The sequence below is a fragment of the Lycium barbarum genome, chromosome 6 (assembly GCF_019175385.1).
Source record: "Lycium barbarum isolate Lr01 chromosome 6, ASM1917538v2, whole genome shotgun sequence".
In the NCBI taxonomy this organism is placed as follows: Eukaryota; Viridiplantae; Streptophyta; class Magnoliopsida; order Solanales; family Solanaceae; genus Lycium; species Lycium barbarum.
Genome location: NC_083342.1, coordinates 8,597,980 through 8,604,839, shown reverse-complemented (window position 1 = coordinate 8,604,839; position 6,860 = coordinate 8,597,980).

Sequence of the window (6,860 nt, the reverse complement as noted above, 5' to 3'; positions counted from 1 at the left end):
AGGCGTCGTTCAGTGATGGGTAGTCGAGTCTAAAAAATGAGACTCTTAGGCTCCAGAGTTCATGCAACAAAGAAGGAAGAAAATGAAGGGATTAGTAAAGGAACCAAATCACTAATAGGCATGGAAATGAGACAAACAAAGCTGAAAAATCGCCTGGTAACAGTGTTATACTAAGCTGAAAATCAGGTGTATCTTCTCGCCATATTTGACTAAAAATGAATTCTAGATTAAGAGACGAATCTGAAACTTTCAGTTAGTACTAATGTGTGAGTTTGCATTTAACTCAAAATTATCACAACATTAAATCACAACTTTCCAGATAACAATGAACAACGATATCTGCTTCTGTCAAACAGCAACTGAAACCAGATTTTCACTAAGTCAAACTCCCAAAATACAACAACGACATGTGCAGGAAAGAGAGATAATGCCCCCAAACAGTTTAGGACAGAGAGGGCAAAATCAGATTTTGGCTAATAGTGTATGTTTTCTAGCATCATCAGAGATAGACAAGGACATATCGCACTTCAACAAGACATATTCTTTTTCCAAAATCTTAAGTTCTTCTTTAATATCCCAAAGATTGCAAATCCTGGCTCTTTTAATATTAGTGTTTTCTTTTCAGGTTTTAATCAGGGTGATAGGAAAAGAAAGAAATCAAATAGCACTTTGGAGGCAGTCGAGATCACATTGCTGGACACTTAGCACACAAGGAGAAAAAAAATCAGCTAGGTTCCATACACGCATAAGCATAGAGATTATTTATCAAACAGACATTCTCCTCTAGTTAACAAAACAGAGCTAAGCATATAGTGGTATGAATATCTGAGTCATGATTCTTAAACATAGAATTCTCTTAAAACAATGAGGAAGAATCCAACTGGAGTCGAATATCAAGTAGTTAGACGAGGCACATTAAGCTCTCAGAACAGATTGACAGGAAACTTGAAACCTTAATTTAATTGATCTAAGTTCTAAAACAAGTATGTAAGAAAAGAACATGGAAGGGAATTATCACAAGCTACATTGGATCACTTCTGTTGGCTATCCCTAAAGACCTTGTATTACTATGAAATCTGACATTCAAATTTTAACTTCCTATATCGACTTAAACCCTCCAGATTGAAACCAACCAATGTGAACAACCACAAACAACATCCTTATTAACTAACCATAGACTGGTTTGCAAATCAGATTTCCCTCTGGCACTAATCTAAAATAATCATCATGAGAGAATTTGGAAACTTAAATATTTTTAGTAGTCAATCAGGCCAGCAAATGAATTAACCTGGGGCATTACTAATTCTTCAAGTTTTGACTGAAACAACTCTGAGATTTGCAACTGCTACACATAACTAAATACAAACAAGTCCAAAAACAACATCAAATATAGCACACATAATGTTCTTCTCTTCCAATATCAACATGTTGCGTGATCATTTCATCATATCTAAACCCAAGTAAATTAATTACATAACAGAGTACATTATTCAGGACAAATAGAGCAAAAGAGGGACAGTGTCGACCTGTTTTGGGTACAGTGAACTGGGTGTGGGAGTCTCGGATCGATGCTCGAACACGACGAACCCGAACTCGAAAAAAGTCTTTCGAATCGAAAATTTCGATATCAACTGAAACAGTATATTCTTGTTGAAAAAAAGAAACTCTGTTTATCTCAAAAAATTTTCAAAAAAATGTTAGTCCCCCTTTGTTGAAGACTTAGAGTGATATTTATATGTGCAGTGACTAGGGTTTCAGACATTTAAATTTCAAATTCAAAAAAGAATGTCAAAAAGAGGTGTCACGGGTGGAGACTTTGAAACTAAAATTTGAAATTGAGTCAAAGCTTCTGCTAATCCGAACGTTGGACTCCATTTCACGTGATTTGCTTCAGACTTTTTGCCCGAAGTGGACCGAATTTTTTGTGGTCTTTGTGAATCGGTTGTGTTTTGAAGCGAGAATGGGAGGACCTTTCTCTGTCAACGACAGAGCAAACGCAGGCAAAGCAGATATTGTTACGTCCCGTATTTTTATACATTGGGACAACCCGGATTAACTATGATAATTTAAGGCCAGGATTATTTCGGGATTTGAAGTCGGGACTTTTGACCTTTGATTTTATTTTGAGATATAAGTTGTGTATGAAATTGTTAGCATTGGACATTTTGAAAATTTGGGACCAAATGTAATATTGTTGGAAGTCAAAATTCATGCAAAGTGAGGCCCTTGGCCGTGTGGTCCTTAAATTGGTCCCACACATTTTGTGGCCAATTTTAATTGGTCCACTCCATGTGTGGGCCAAGGACACTTGGACAACAACTATATGAGCCTAAAGTATGACCAAGTAGTCATCTTTTCCCCATTGCAAGACTTAGAAAAAAAATCAAGGAGTTGAAGACCACCTTCAACACCCCTCTCGGCTACAAACCAAGAAAAACCAAATCCAAATCAAGCCACCCCAAAATTATTTCCTTGGTATAAATCAACTATTTAGAAGTCCCTAAGTAACGTGGAAGAGTTGTTTGGGTCATCCAACCACTAGTTGTGCCCAATTGCAAACCCTAACTATTGAAGGAAGTGAAGGAGAAAGGTAAGAATCATTTATGTTTTGCATGTTACAAAGGTTGTATGCTTATTGTAGTAGGTTAAAAAGGATGAATATCATTAAATATAGTGTGTTGGAAGTGAGTTGGGTGTGTGGTGCTTGAGCCGTGTAAATGGGTGTTTGTTGTGTTGTGTTGAAATTATGAATTAATGCCTAGTTAGTTTATTATGATCATTGTAGGGTGAAGAACGATTGAGAATCATCCATATATGTACGTTTGTAGTGTTGGACGAAACGGGTCACATTATATGACAATGGACGAATTAATATCGCTTAATGTTTTAGTCGTCGTCGTTGTGAATTCTATGTTGGAAATAAACGTTTATTAACTCAAATTGATATTGTGATTGTTGCGGACTGATTTGGGTGCTATTGTACATTTAATGTGAATTATTTATTGATGAGAATAGCTTTGTTAGAATGTGAATTTTTGGGTACAACTCATGGTTTGGAAATGAGGAGCATGATATAGGGGTGTCTCGGGTTGGGGGCTGAATTCGGCTGAATTGGAGAAAAATTTGGGTTGTTGGGAATGTTGTATGAATTGCTTAGAATGTCTTTAAATATTGTTAGTATGTGAGCGTATAAGCGTCGATTTTGGCTTGAAGGTAAGTCGTTGAATTGAATTTATGAAAGTTGATGAATGATGAAAAAGAGAGCTATTAATATTGTTTTGCCTTCCGAATTTATTATTAATGTTGTTAGGTTGGTTGTTGTTGTTGTTGTTGATTGATACGGCCGAGTTAAATTCTCGGGGTAGCCTATTTACAGGGGAATTGCTGCCCAAATTTCTGTAGAATTAAGGGCGAAATTGGAATTTAATGCCCAAAGAGTCTTTAGCTAATGTTTGGCACTTTATGGCTTATTTTTAGATCGTGGGCTGCCCGAATCATAGTTTGGACTTAGCTTGAGTTGGATCATATTGGAGAGCGTTTGAGGTATGTAAAGCAACCTTCCTTCTTTTGGCATGCCTTAGTTTCACATAGGCTAGATTAGAGCTTTAAGGGAATTCCAAATTCGAGATCCGAGCATGTTATGATCCATATATATATATTCTTTGGCACTCTTATGTATGTTTTTATGAAATATGAACCATGATGTATTTGAAGTAATCGCTTTCCGAAATTCGCATAGAAAATGTTCACTTTAAGGAATTTTGTAATCTCTGAATGCCATATTTTTCGCATAGAGGCTCGGATCGCTCCAATAATTTTTATAGGAGTTTGCTTGATGTATAATGGGTATGTTTTTCATAGGCGGGCTCAGTTCGGGTCTATACTCGTCTGTGGGTCCCGCGACGCCCTTTATGTAAATTCGACAACTTTGAATCAAAAAGTGATAATTATTATTCCGATTTCGAATATGACTATTTTACTTATCCTTCGGATTTATAATAATGATTTTATGCATATGATTCCTCACTACTCCGCTCGTGCCTACTATGATATCGTTCGCCAGTTCCCGGGCCGGTTCTGTTGTCGTGCGCTTTTTGATACATTCCGGTGTTATGCTGTGTTTATGGTTCACCGTGCTCCTCGCTCGAGGGCCGAGTTCCACTTATGTTTGGCGTTATGCTGTGTTTGGCGTTATGCTGTGTTGTGATGTGTGACGGGGATTCGGAGATTTGAAACTTTCTGGTGTTATGCTGTGTTGTGGCGCCATCGACAGGCGGGCGACCACATTTTCCAGTGCCCTATGCATAATTTATACTTTGGAAATAAACATTTTGATATGTATTATTTTCTATATATCTGATTCGATTATTATTCAGATTTATTTCTGTACCTTCTGCTTTGCATACTCAGTACATATTTCGTACTGACCCCCTTCTCCGGGGGCTGCGTTTCATGCCCGCAGGTACAGACGCACAGCCTGGTGATCCACCTGTTTAGGACACCCTTTCTGCTATTCGGAGTGCTCCTCTCTTTCCGAAGCTTATACTTTTGGTATATATATTTATTAGTGCATTTGTATATATTCGTTCATGGGTACGGCGGGGCCCTGTCCCGTCATATGATTATGTCGGTCTGTTTAGAGGTCTGTGGACATGTTTGTGGGTTAGGGTATTTCTGTATGGATGTATGTACATGTCGTTTGGGCGATCCCATACGCCGAGGCGGCCGGTCCGCATATGTTGTTTGGGCGATCCTATACGCCGAGGCGGCCGGTCCGCATGTGTTTATATATTGCTTGGTTAGCCCTGTGTGGCTCTTGTTGGTATTTTCTGCGTGCAGGGTATATTGGATAGTCCGTAAAACAAAGGAAACTCTGCCGAAATTTTCTGGAAATTACCTAAATTTGAAATAAAGTCTTGTCGGCTTCCGCCATATACTAGAATGAGTTGATAGAATTTGAGATAATATTTGATAGATGGGTTCGGGTGCCCAGATCGGGCACTAGTCACGGCCTACGGGGTTGGGTCGTGACAGATATAGGGACGTTTTTTGTGTGGAAATGGTGTGACACAACTGTGCACGGCTAAAGGAAGAGTGACATTTTAGCTGGAAAGGGAGAGGAGAGAGGGAGGAGAAGACGAGGGTTGTGCGGCGTTTTGAAAGGGATTAGGTTTTCTTAGGTTTCAACCGAATGAAGGGTTTTAAGGATAAGTGGGCCGAGTCAGGTGTTGTTGGGCTGGGCGGATGACTTAAAATGTGGGTTGCTGAACTTAAAATATGGGCTGATGATATTGGGCTGGTTATTTGTTGGGTATTTCTTTTTCTAGTTCATTCTTTTTGGGCTTCTAACTTAATAATTAGTACAATGTATACTATGTGAAGATAATTAGTAATTAATATGTGGAAAATAAGGGTTTAATAAAGTATAATTAATTTAACGAGTACAAAATCCAAAAGTGAAATGATGACGAACCATAAAAATTTGTGATAACGTAATGCTAGTAATGTTGATAGTAAAATAGTGAAAATGAAAGTAACGATATTAATAGTAGAAAAAAAAAATAGTAGTGAAAATAAAGTATTTAGCTCGTTAATAAATTTGGAAGCCCAAGGAAATAAATTGGAATAAAGGAGGGACAAAATTGGGTGTCAACAAAGAAAAAATAATAATAATCTGATCTATATGCTTTTCATATATCAATTCTTATTGAATCATCATGTGTAATTATGTTCCAGATTTAACATAAATAAAACCGACATATAGAATAATTTTTCATACTTAAAACACGTTTTAATTCGAAAGAACAGCCTAAAACTCATCTAAACAACCTCAAAATGCCGAAAAACCACGTGATTCACTGCGTAGCAGTGAGTATTTCTTACAGGGCCATTTCTGATGAACGCACCAAATTTCAGGTTAATCGGAATCATGAAGTTCATGACCGCCAAACTATAACCAAATCTAAAAAATAACCGTTTTAGGCATAGCTAAGGATTAAATAATCGGATTCAGGTTTCTATTCTCCTTTTATGATTATGTCATGAGCTCAAGGCATATACAGTCAAACCTCTCTATAATTGACATTCGTTATAATAACATTTCATTATAACGGCCTGATTTTCTCCGAAACTGATTTTTCATGTTATATTTTACTTCTCTATAACAATATTCCACCTGTAACAGCAATGACATTCATTATAGCGGTACACTCTTTGTAAAATTACCTCTCTATAACAGCCATACTCAAATATTGCCTAATAATATTTTGTAAAAATGTATTATGTATAAGAATAAAATATTAAAATATTTATGGCAATCACCATTAATGTCATGCACATAGAAAATTTTAAGAGACATCGAATGTAGAAGGTGACAACGAAAGTGTTGATGAAGAGCCTCAACCTACTGCTACTTGGGGTGAGATAGAAGAGTTAACTGTTGAGCTCTTTTTGCTGAAAGTTTGGACAAAATTCTTTGTCAATTGAAGCGTTATATTAGAATTCTTATGTCAACCTTGAAATATTTAAATTCTCAATTAATTTAAATGCATATGTTCCTTAGATTTTATTTCTTTATCGATATGGTACAACTAGTTATGAATTTATTTAGTAATTTATTAATCTTTTTAATTTCTAATTAATGAGGTATAAAAATCAATTGAGATTTTAAAATTAACAAGTATATTATTTTCGTTTATAACAGTATACATGAGATCCAAACATCAAATGACAGTATACATACATAACAACACTTCACTATAACAGCCATGTAATTCCCGGACAAACGCTGCCATTATAGAGAGGTTTGACTGTATAGTGTTCTTCCTTCTTCGTAATTAAGCACACAAAACCTCTTTACA